This window comes from Syzygium oleosum, unplaced genomic scaffold (genome assembly GCF_021117445.2).
Source record: "Syzygium oleosum isolate NSW1041296 unplaced genomic scaffold, Sole_v2.1 Sole_v2.11, whole genome shotgun sequence".
Lineage (NCBI taxonomy): Eukaryota > Viridiplantae > Streptophyta > Magnoliopsida > Myrtales > Myrtaceae > Syzygium > Syzygium oleosum.
Genome location: NW_026607495.1, coordinates 7944045 through 7957109, shown reverse-complemented (window position 1 = coordinate 7957109; position 13065 = coordinate 7944045). Strand labels below are relative to the sequence as shown.

At 41.1% G+C, this 13065-nt stretch overlaps 1 pseudogene; it reads left to right on the top strand.

Annotated features, from left to right (window-relative positions):
- Positions 1 to 1898: 1898 nt before the first annotated feature.
- Positions 1899 to 10365, top strand: LOC115686672 (kinesin-like protein KIN-14B; annotated as a pseudogene).
- Positions 10366 to 13065: the final 2700 nt, after the last annotated feature.

Sequence of the window (13065 nt, the reverse complement as noted above, 5' to 3'; positions counted from 1 at the left end):
TTAACGCTTTGTTCGGGGATATTCAAGCATCACCGTGCCACTCACAGACTTGTTAAAGAAAGAAGGCCATGGGAGTGGACGGATCGATGCCAAGAAACATTTGATCTGCTAAAGCGGGCCATAACCGAGGAGCCAGTGCTCGTGCTGCCCGATCATGCCAAGCCATACGAGGTAGAGACTGACGCTTCAAATTTTGCGATAGGTAGTGTTCTCATGCAGGAGGGACATCCGGTGGTGTTTGAGTCTCAGAAGTTGAATGAGACCGAGCGACGTTACCCGGTCCAGAAAAAGGAGATGACCGCGATGGTGCACTGTCTTCGTACATGGAGACACTATCTCCTGGGATCGAAGCTCATCGTGCGGACGGATAACGTGGCCACGAGCTACTTTCAAACCCAAAAGAAGCTGTGTCCGAAACAAGCTCAGTGGCAAGACTTCCTGGCCGAGTTCGACTACGTGCTGGAGTATAAACCAGAAAAGGTTAATTCAGTAGCCGATGCCTTGAGCTGAAAGATGGAGTTGTCTAACATCATAAGTCAACCCAGCTGCCCATGGGTCGACTGTATCAAGGAGGGGCTCAAGCATCATCCAACGGCTCGGCAATTCCTTGAGTACGCGCTGGAAGGCAAAACCAGGCAATTTTGGAGGGAGGACGATTTCCTCTACACTAAGGGATGGCGTCTATATCTGCCACTCTATGGGAAACTAAGGAAGGAAGTGTTGCGAGAGTGCTACGATTCCAAATGGGTGGGAGATCCGGGGATCCACCGCACCATGGCGCTCGTTGAGAACCAATATTACTTGCCTCACATGCGGGACGACATCAAGGCGTATGTGAAAAACATGTATTGTGTGCCAACAAGATAAGATCGACTAATGTTCGCCGTTGGGGCTCCTCGAGCCACTTCCCGTCCCAGAACATCCATCGAAGAGTGTCTCCATGGACTTTATTGTGAATTTACCCAAGTCCGAAGGATGTCGGACCCTCATGGTCGTAGTGAGCATGTTCTCTAAGTACACGACATTCGTGCCCGCAACAAAGGATTGTCCAGCCGAGGAGGCGGCCAAACTATTCGTCAAGCACATCGTCAAATACCGGAGCATGAGCAAGCAGACTTGGCGCGGACGTGCCTACACAAGGCCTCTAAACGCATGAAGAAATGGGCCGACAAGAAGTGACAGTACGTGGACCTAGTGTTGGCTAAGCTACATGCGGTCCTCCGATACAGAGACGTGCATAAATGCTTGATCCGTCGCTACGAGGGGCCTTTTCGAGTGGTCAAACAGGTTGGGAAGGTCGCATACAAACTGGACTTGCCATCTAAGCTTAAGCTACACCCGATGTTCTATGTAAGTATGCTCCAGCCTTTTCATGTAGATGAGGGAGATTCGGATTGAGGGGAATCGCAGCAGGAATCGCTTGAGGCAAAAACCTCGTATGACCGAGACGTCGAGTGCATCATGGCTGATTGGATCATACGGAAGAAGTATCGGGCACCGAGGCGAGAATACTTGGCTCGATAGAGAGGTGTTCATGACAATACCTGCACCATTTTCTGGAGAAGTGTCTCATCTTTGCAGAATGACTGTTTTTTACATATTTTTTATTTGAGCCTAAAAAAAAGTAGTTCATTTCCACTCCTATGGCAACGAAGGACCATTATGAATTTGATGCTTATTCACAAGATATCGACTATTCGTTCTAGAATGTCGTGTGAGCTTATGCTGTCAATGTTTTCATGGTATCCTTGTTTCAGCTGATGAATTTGTGATCGTATTTGAAGGTTGCACCTTTTCTTTTTTCCTTGAGTCTCAATTAAAACATTTGAGCAAAGAAACTTTGCAGTGACAGACATTAATTTCTAATGGCTTGTTCATTTTATTTTGCTAAATGTCTCTACAGGCGGAAGCTCCAAGACTCTGCTGATTGTTAATGTGTCTCCTGATGCATCAAATGTATCCGAGACGTTATCATCCCTTAATTTTGCTTCCAGAGCACGAAATGCTATGCTAAGCCTTGGAAACAGAGATACGATAAAGAAATGGCGGGACGTTGTATGTTCTGTGTTCCCTGGTAGACTGAACCTTAGTTGGGATTTTTGGTTGAACTAGTGTCTATGGTCTATGGGCACAAACCCACATTAGAAAATTTTGTTTGTTTCTCCCCTTAAAGCTTTTGATTTTAGTGGACGTGAGAAGGTGTCGATGTCTGACTTCACCTTTCGGTCGCCTGCTGCCTGACTAAGTGACTTGTCAATTTTTATTAAATTTCTAGTTATCACGAGTATACTCTATTCAGCTTGTCCCCTGTGATGTGATTTGTTCGATATCTTGTCATCATAATAGAATGCAAAAGCACTTTAATACAGAATTCCTGGCCTCTGCGATAACATATTTCTATTATTTGTCATGAAAAAGAGGAAAAAGCACTGAAATTTTGCAGGTGGGTTTCTTTATCTTTTTTAGGTCAATGATGCGAGGAAGGAGTTGTATGAAAAAGAGAGAATTACAAGATGTTAAACAAGAGGTTCAGGGGCTAAAACAAGGGTTGAAAGATGCAAATGATCAATGTGTCCTTTTTAATGAAGTTCAGAAGGCATGGAAGGTCTCTTATACTCTGCAGTCAGATTCGAAGGTGTGCAACTTCATGGTGGCATTTCTCCAAGTTTTGCGTGGAACTTGTATGATGATCAATTACTTTGGTTGATACATGTCATTTGCACTCCTGATTATCAAAGTTTTTAGTCATGATAAAGTTTATGGGAAATATTCTATGATGTTAACACCCATAATTAACTTTTTCCTCATCTCTAGTATGTGCATGAGCAGTTCAATATAAATCCAGGAAAATGTCATGTTTTAATTTGGAAATGATTTGCATCTGTGATTTTTAATGAGGATTATGTACTGAAATCGTAACTTTTCTGATGCAGTCTGAGAACATAATGCTGGCAGATAAGCATAAGATTGAGAAGGAGCAGAATGCACAGCTCAGAAATCAACTTGCTCAATTGGTACAGCAAGGAGCAGAATGCACAGCTCAGAAATCAACTTGCTCAATTGGTACAGCTGCAGCAGGATCAGAAGCTGCAGATACAGCACCAAGATTCAGCTATTCAGTCTTTGCAAGTTCGTCTTATTTGAAACTTAATGCTTTTCAGCACGTGCTTTTTCATCTATCTCAACACTAAGTTGATCATATGCTTTGCTGTTCTTTTATAGATCTTGGATTCTTGGGATTTGCCTCTTGGAACTCTTGAAACATGCTTTTTATGGCTATAGTTGCTCCTGGAAAGTTTTGACAATGGTCCTATTTCTGTCAAATAAACCACCAAATATTACTGAAAAAAGTCGATATAATTTTAGTTTGTATATGATGGGAGACAATTGATATGGCTCCAATGTTTTGTTGAAGTACAGAGATATTGGTGTCTGCATGTGGTCTTTGTGTGCCTTTAAGTGGGAGCATGTGCTTGTGTGCCCATGCTTTCTCATTGGTGTATGTGTTTGTGGGCTTGCAGATGCTATCTCAGCATCCACAAAAGTGCGTGAGGGTGTTCTTATGTACCTCAGTTTGGCACACATAGTTCTGCTGCAATAACATTTAATGGGAATGCATTAGACAATTTGTATCGTTTCAGTTGGCCGGTTGCTTTTCATTTTTATGTCATGATCTGTAAGCCCTATCTGTGTTTCATGTTATCTGGTCACTTAGTTACTTTTTTAAAGAGGGATAATGCACCCAAGTCATTTGGAAACTAGTTTTTGCATCTTCTTGTCCTGCCATGAATTGTTTTCCCTCTTTTTGGTTTAATCTGTAAGTGACTTCACTTAGATGTAGAAAAATATGTTGCGGAAGCCAAGCGATCGAACAATAAAATTGACAGAATAAGAAAATAAATCGGACACCAGATTTACGTGGTTTGGTCGTAGAGACCTACGTCCACGGGGAGAGCAGCACGGAATTCCACCATAGATCAAGCGATACAACGAAGATTACAACCACACTCGAGTCACTCAAACACTCTCGGTGTTTCTCAAGCCACAATTACACCCAATAACTCACGTAGTATTTAGCCTCACAATTCCTCACGAAATAATCTCTCAATCTCGCAAAAGAATTATACACAAATCTTAACACAAGATTTACGCTTGAACACTAATTCTTCTTGGATGTAATTCATGAACGAGAATCCACGGAAACACCCACCGCCAAGCACTCACGAACGTCTTCACGTCAACCGCGGCGCTTCAAGACTTCTTTATCAACAATGGCGCATCAAGACTTCTTGTTCTCGCGGCCAAGTTCAAGAATATATATATGTATATATTTGTATGCCCACGTACAGTGGCCGACTCCAACTTGGAAAGAGATTCCATGCGGTCAACAAGTCCAAGTTTGGACTTTCCTATTTCTTCTTTCTTTGGCAAACCGTGACTCCCACTAAAATTAGGAAAGAATAAATATTCATTCTATTTTCCTTTTCTTTTGTTTGCTGCCAACTCTTGCATATTAGGAAAGCAAATTTCCAATATTTCCTTTTGCTCGATTTTGGACGTCCGCAAAATACCAATTCCGAATATTCAGATTTTCGCTTTGGGCTTAAACTCGAGACATATTTTCAACAATCTCCACCTTGGCTCGACGTTTGAGCCATGTCACAATCGCTTTGATAGAATCCGAATTCCGCTACTACTCTCCCATAGCCCTCGATGGGCTCAACCGCCACAGACGTCTTTCAAGCCCAAGCCTCGCTTGAACTTCGCCATAGCCGTGGACCTCATCAGAACACCAACTCCACATGCACCTTTAACCGCTCCACAAGGATTTTCCGACACAACCTCCTCAATCGCAGATAAAGCAAAACCATCATTGCATCCATATCTGTTCGGAGATCGAATACGCACCTTGTCAATATCAGCAGTTACAGCAACTATTGGCTCAATACGCTCCACCTCGCTACAAGCACCATCCGTGTCGATTATTTCGCTAGCACCCGCTACCTCGGGAGTTTCTGGTTGCAACTCCACCTCAAGCTGAACACCGTCCAGATCCGTATAAACACTGCTACTAACACTCCTAGCTAGAAGTACTGGAGACTCATCAAATGTAACTTCTCTGCTGATAATAGGTGAATTTAATTCCGGGCACCACGACTTATAGCCCCGCTCACCTTGTGCATAACCTAGGAACATGCACTTCATTGTCCTTTCATCGAGCTTACCATCACTAACTCGAACATAACATGGACAACCAAATATTCTAAGAGCAGAATAATCAGCAACGTTACCTGACCACACTTCTTCAGGAGTCCGACATTCAATCGCAGTCGATGGGGATCTATTCTGCAGGTAGCTCGCCGTACTAAGCGCATCCGCCAGGAATCTCCTAGCCATACCAGCACTAGAGAGCATTTTATGGGCCGTCTCTAGTAATGTTCTGCTCATCAACTCTGCAACCTGTTGTGGTTCAATGGCACTAGTGCGGTGTTTCACTATGCCTTCCTTCATGCAGAATTCGTTTAACAGCTTCGAGCAAAACTCCATACTACTGTCAGTCCGCACCTGCTTGATCGTTTTACCAGTCTCCTTTTCGATCAAAGCTTTCAACTGCATGATCCTAACAACAGCATTAAACTTGTGCCTTAGCACAAACACCCAAGTCTTCCTCGAGTAGTCATCAACAACTGTTAGCATAAATCTGGCATTCTTCCTCAAAGGAAATCGCGACAACCTGCGAACATCCAAGTGAATCAATTCTGCAATATCCGTGGTTTCTTTGACAACCATACTAAACTGCACTTTCCGCCATTGATCTATATCACAGCACCTGCATACATTCAGTTCGTTAGCCATATAACCACATAGCAAATTTCTTTCACTTAGAACCTTCAGGCTTCTCTCGCTAATGTGCCCCAAACTCATATGCCACAATTCAGACTCTCGAACCGATGCTTTCGATGTCTCCGCAGCGAATTCCGTCACTGTCTCACCTTGAAGCTCATACAGGCTACTATGCTTGATTCCTTTCATTATCACCATGGCACCTCGAAGAATTTTCAGAACTCCACATTCTGAAGAATACCGACACCCAACTGAATCCAAGGCACTCAAGGAAATCAGATTTTTCTTCAACTCTGGAACATGCCTCATGCCAGTCAATGTCCTCACAATACCGTCATGCATTCTGATTCTAACATCACCAACACCTACAACATCGCATTCAGAATTGTTCCCCAACTGCACTTTACTACTATCCGTGCACTGATAAGTAGTAAACCAGTTCCTGTTTGGTGTAGCGTGAAAAGAACAACCAGAATCCATAATCCATCCGCCAAACGACGAATTATCAGTGACAGACAAGACAAAATCAGCATTATCCGAATTACTGCAAAATAGCCCAACATCATCCGCAGGATCAATTCTAATTCCCTTACCCTTGTTATTCTTCACTTAAGGCAATCCCTTCTAAGATGCCCTCTCTTGCCACAACTCCAACAGACAACACCACCAGTCCTAGACTGACTTCGTCTATTCGAGTTCATACTACTCCTGCTAATACGTGTACCACGCGACAACCTGCAAACATCCAAGTGAATCAATTCTGCAATATCCGTGGTTTCTTTGACAACCATACTAAACTGCACTTTCCGCCATTGATCTATATCACAGCACCTGCATACATTCAGTTCGTTAGCCATATAACCACATAGCAAATTTCTTTCACTTAGAACCTTCAGGCTTCTCTCGCTAATGTGCCCCAAACTCATATGCCACAATTCAGACTCTCGAACCGATGCTTTCGATGTCTCCGCAGCGAATTCCGTCACTGTCTCACCTTGAAGCTCATACAGGCTACTATGCTTGATTCCTTTCATTATCACCATGGCACCTCGAAGAATTTTCAGAACTCCACATTCTGAAGAATACCGACACCCAGCTGAATCCAAGGCACTCAAGGAAATCAGATTTTTCTTCAACTCTGGAACATGCCTCACGCCAGTCAATGTCCTCACAATACCGTCATGCATTCTGATTCTAACATCACCAACACCTACAACATCGCATTCAGAATTGTTCCCCAACTGCACTTTACTACTATCCGTGCACTGATAAGTAGTAAACCAGTTCCTGTTTAGTGTAGCGTGAAAAGAACAACCAGAATCCATAATCCATCCGCCAAACAACGAATTATCAGTGACAGACAAGACAAAATCAGCATTATCCGAATTACTGTCAGCAATAGCTGCAACATCATCCGCAGGATCAATTCTAATTTCCTTACCCTTGTTATTCTTCAGCTTAAGGCAATCCCTTCTAAGATGCCCTCTCTTGCCACAACTCCAACAGACAACACCACCAGTCCTAGACTGACTTCGTCTATTCGAGTTCATACTACTCCTGCTAATACGTGTACCAGATCTTCCTCTATTTTCACCTACTAAAGCAGCAGATATATGTTCGCCAGATTCTCTTCTACGGATGTCTTCACTCAGAATTAAATCTCGAACACCATCAAACGTCAAACTTGTTGACCCAGAGGAATTACTAACAGCAGTAACAGTAGTATTCCAACTATCAGGCAATGAGGATAATAGAATCAAAGCACGTACCTCATCTTCAAAGTCAATCTCAACTGAACTCAATTGACTAACGATCACATTGAATTCATTAATATGATCAGCAACTGACGCACCTTCGCTCATCTTCAAATTAAACAGACGTCGCATCAAATAGACCTTGTTGATCGCAGAGGGCTTCTCGTACATGTCCGACAGGGCTTTCATCAAACCTGCAGTGGTCTTCTCGTTCACGATGTTAAACGCGACGTTACGGGCCAACGTCAGCCGAATAACACCCAAAGCTCGTCTATCCAGCAATTCCCAATCAGCTTGCTTCATCGTCTCTGGCTTCTCCCCAGACAGAGGCAAGTGCAGTTTCATCTGATATAGATGATCCTCAATCTGCATCTTCCAGAAACCAAAATCTTTCCCATCAAATCTATCGATTCTCACTTTTCCTTCTTCTGCCGCCATCGATTCGCTTTAACTCAGCCACCAGGCTCTGATACCAATTGTTGCGGAAGCCAAGTGATCGAACAATAAAATTGACAGAATAAGAAAATAAATCGGACACCAGATTTACGTGGTTCGGTCATAGAGACCTATGTCCACGGGGAGAGCAGCACGGAATTCCACCATAGATCAAGCGATACAACGAAGATTACAACCACACTCGAGTCACTCAAACACTCTCGGTGTTTCTCAAGCCACAATTACACCCAATAACTCACGCAGTGTTTAGCCCCACAATTCCTCACGAAATAATCTCTCAATCTCGCAAAAGAATTATACACAAATCTTAACACAAGATTTACGCTTGAACACTAATTCTTCTTGGATGTAATTCACGAACGAGAATCCACGGAAACACCCACCGCCAAGCACTCACGAACGTCTTCACGTCAACCGCGGCGCTTCAAGACTTCTTTATCAACAATGGCGCATCAAGACTTCTTCTTCTTGCGGCCAAGTTCAAGAATATATATATGTATATATTTGTATGCCCACGTACAGTGGCCAACTCCAACTTGGAAAGAGATTCCATGCGGTCAACAAGTCCAAGTTTGGACTTTCCTATTTCTTCTTTCTTTGGCAAACCGTGACTCCCACTAAAATTAGGAAAGAATAAATATTCATTCTATTTTCCTTTTCTTTTGTTTGCTGCCAACTCTTGCATATTAGAAAAGCAAATTTCCAATATTTCCTTTTGCTCGATTTTGGACGTCCGCAAAATACCAATTCCGAATATTCAGATTTTCGCTTTGGGCTTAAACTCGAGACATATTTTCAACAAAATATATACATGCTGCACTTCTTGTCTGTGATAATTCTTTGGGTATATGGTCATCCAATATTAGAAAGTCAGATATGTGATATGGCATCTTCTGCTTCCAGGTTAAATGCAACTCTTGTAATGAAATTTTTCTTTTGCCCTTATTTTCATAATGCAGGCCAAGATTAGAAGTCTTGAGCATCAGCTTAATGACGCCCTTCATTCAAGTGAAACTAAGTCAAAATCTGGTGTAGATTCAGGCCTCGAAGTACAGTCACTTCTGAAAGATACAATGGTTTCAATAGTGACCAAGAAACTTGAAGAGGAGCTAAAAAAAACATGATGCATTAATTGAGGTATGCTCATTCACATGGATATTCTGTTGTGTGATCAATTCTATATGCTAAGTTTGCTACTCTATTCCTCCTGCCTTCAAATACTCTCTCTCTCTCTCTCCTTCCGTCGTGCGCACACGAGAAAAGAGAAAAACTCGCGATCTTTTTTCCCTTATTAGGTGTTACTTTCTTGTGATCCGAAGTAACAATTACTAGCTGGAGTCGGTGTGCCTATATGCCTAATTGCTTTATGCTGATCCTGTAATTCTTTCAATTATTTTCCATGAGAAAATTATCCCACCAGAAAAGGATTTGTTTGGTATTTTGCCTTTTCTTTTTTGGTTAAAGGTCAACGGCCTATTCAGTTGGTGGTTTCCTCTGCCGTGATGTGTCAGGCAGTCATTAAAGGAGTTATGTTGTTTATCTTTCTTCTCTTTCATTTGCACTTTCTGAATTTTTTATGTTATTTGTTTCGGAGGGGATGGAGGCGTTGTGAGAGTGGTAAAGATGGGCATTACGGTCGCGTTGCTCACATATCGACAAGGAAGATGCTAACAACCAATTGAATCTGAAATCAGAACCAGGGCTAGTGGCTTCCAGTGCTAGTGACCGTAGCAAATCCAATTTACTTTTTAAAAGCATTAAATATATGATTATATTTTATTCAGCAAAAGGAGCAGCTGTAACAATTCTAAATGGAACAATTTCTATGTCAATAGAACAGTACCGAAGCAGATCAGTTGTTAATGTTGGAAACTAACATAAAAGCATAAGTTGATCTTATGGACCCTTTGGCTTGAGGTGATCATAATATTTTTGAAATGATCTGTTTGTTTTTTATATGCATGTGTAGTTTGATAGCTGTGACTGTGTTTGCCCAACAATGGGCTTCTTTGTTTTCAACACGTCTAAATTTTATGTAGGCAATATTTTGGGAAAAATCTGACCAAAAAAAAAAAATGTTGGGAAAATTGTAGTTTCATAACGGGCAAATTTAGAACACACTCGTAAGCAGTTAATTTCTTATAAATCATGGTGTTTATGCAGTCTCTATCTGGATGTCGATAAGACTTGATGCTTGTAACAATGAATTACTCTTGCAGAGAATGCATGAGGAAATGAGAAACTATTTGATAGAGTTTCGGAAAAAGTTTCGTTGACCAGTTCACCCTAAATAAAGTCTTGTTCCTGTTAGTACTATAATTTTACCTAGCACTAGCTGTGCCATGATGCAGGGGAAAAACTGTAGATGGACTTTTGTACAACCTCAGTTTCTTTGAGTGCTGTATTCAGTTCATATATATGACTATTGCTCTCGTTATCCTCTTCCTTGACTCTTTTTAAGAGCTGCAATGGCTCTCGGGTTGCATAGCAGCTGTAGACCACTGTGAGGTCCCACCTAGGGCTTGAGTGGATCCACAGTTGTTCAGACTTTCGATTGGAGTAGCCCAGTTGTGCCTAATCTTCACTGCCTCAGTTATCGTGTTTATAATTTCCAGTGCGAGTCAGTAGGTTTGCCTGTAGTCATTGTTCTGAAAAGATATTGTTGAACCTTTGCTCTTCTGCTTTCAGCAGCTTTCCATTGTGATAAGATGAGATCTATGTTGGTAATCCGCTTGTGACTTGTTTGTAAGTTGTAGAGTTCTCATGGGTGCTGAACTGGCAGATGCGATGGATGAAAAGATACTTGCAGAAGCTATAATATGAAATTTATTGCAGCATACGCATATATCGTCGTGTGCATCAATTGACAATTTTTTTTGCTCTCTCCGGTTAGAGAAAGTGTTTTCTGTTCTCTATGCAGAATGGAATAAAATTTCTGGAGGTCCAAATGTTCAGATAGGAGAATGTCAAGTCTTACCGGGTGTCAGTTTGATAGCATTAGGAGCTCATGGTTTGAAATACTAGTGAGAGTGTGAAATCTGCTCATGGTAGTTTAATACATCCTTCATTTGTATAGCTGCCTGCACGGTCCAATTTATTTGAGTTGGGGGTGTATAATTCGGGTCATAAAAGGGGGTGTAATTCGGGTCATCTTTAGGTTAGAGCTGCATTGACAATGAATTTGGCAATAATATGTGTAGGGAAATTAAAATTCGTTTAGATGAACCGTTTGAACACGCGGTAAAATTTCATTTGAGTTCATCCATACTGACTAAGAATCAACTCGGCCTCTTTTAAGTCTGCGGGCTAAAGTGAAAGGCATTTGACTTGTCTGCTTTCTCTACTATTTTCAAGGGCTGTATTGGCTTTTCATATTTGGAGGCTTCTGCTCCATTGACTAAGCTTTTCTATAGTTTTGGGTGACTATGCAAGGTGCTCTTCAGTTGACTTGTTTCTTTTGGTAAGAATTCTTTCTCAGATTTCTGGCATGCTTGTCAATCTTTTTAGACATCAAGTCCATTATCAAAAGAAACGGCAAATATGCCATATTGGTACGTTTCTGAGATGAACCTTGCTTTGTGTTATTCTAGCCTACAGCATGCTACACATTGTCCATTCTTCCTTTGTCGGTTTTTCCAGGACAAATAACAACATTGTTGGGCGTACTCTTGATGTTGTTCCTTTGCCATTAACTGCTGAAAAGTCTGCCGGTTCTTTTGCTCTGGTCAGAACAAACAAGCTTTTGATGTTGGTATGCTTAATGATATTCCTGTGCATTTGAAAAATAATGAGGGCTTAATCACGTGTTCATTAAGTGGAAAGGAAAAAAACTTCTGATGAATCTTTCATCGCCGGCTTGTCATTCCATGTGTATAAAGTTATATCTTTTTGTAAGTAGTATTTGCATGATCGAATCATTGTCAATTGGTATGCTTTGTCTTTGCTAAAGAAAAATAGTGATTGGTAATAGTTTGTTACTTTATCTTCTAATTTTTATCTCAAAATTGTTCATTTGCGTTTCTTATTGAGTGTGTTACCATTCATTTTGTGAAAGATCAAATAGTAGCTTTTGGTTTTCGCTTTTGAATAGTACGTTTTTGCAATTTTTAAATGATTCCACATGACTTCAAATGATCTAAATGCCAATTTTATGTCTTTAAACATTTGATGTGTTCAATATCAAATAAAACTCAAAGCTCAAATGCTAAAACAGAAGTATGAGCAAAAAGCTAAAAAGCAGTAATTGTAAGTACAGTATATTTCATGAATATACAATTTCTGGTCTCCACAAATTGGGCTTGAATGATAATTTTGACTATTTTAGAAAGAATTACAGCATGCTGGTGAATGGATGTTTCAAAAATAGAAAGATAATGCTGCTGTTGATGACATGTTGTTCATCCAATTTAGTATTTATTCCATTCTGGATAATTTGGTTGTTTATGTTAATAATGGTGAACCTCTTAAATTATATCATAGTTAATTGCCAATATTATGGCAGTGCAGGTTTTGACTGCTGTCGTCAAGGCCGGTGCTTCCAGAGAGCATGATATTCTTCCTGAAATTAGAGATGCTTTTTTTATGTTTATTCGTAAAATGGAACTGTGGAGAGTTTTGGACACCGTGCTTGTCTCAGAGGCCAGGATATTGTATATTCGGTCTTTGCTTGCTAGATCACCAGAGCTGCAGTCTATCGAGGTAACAATTTCTGATACGTCCTTTAGGCTCCAATTTCTGCCGTCAGCATTTTATAATATGCATGTTATCTGGACTTTTTTACATCTGACCAAACATTTCATTTTACCCCTGGTGCTTGTTGTCACTCTTTCAACTGTAGTTTTCTTCAGTTGTCTTAAAGCTTCGAGGTGTCGATCAGGTTCGCGCTGTTCTTTTAGTGTCGCTAGTTTTTTGAAAGACGTGAAAGATACACCTGCCACCAGTCTAAAACGAAATAGAAACTGACGATAGGAACAGAACTATGTTGAAGGGCATCTTCAGTCTGGCCCCATTT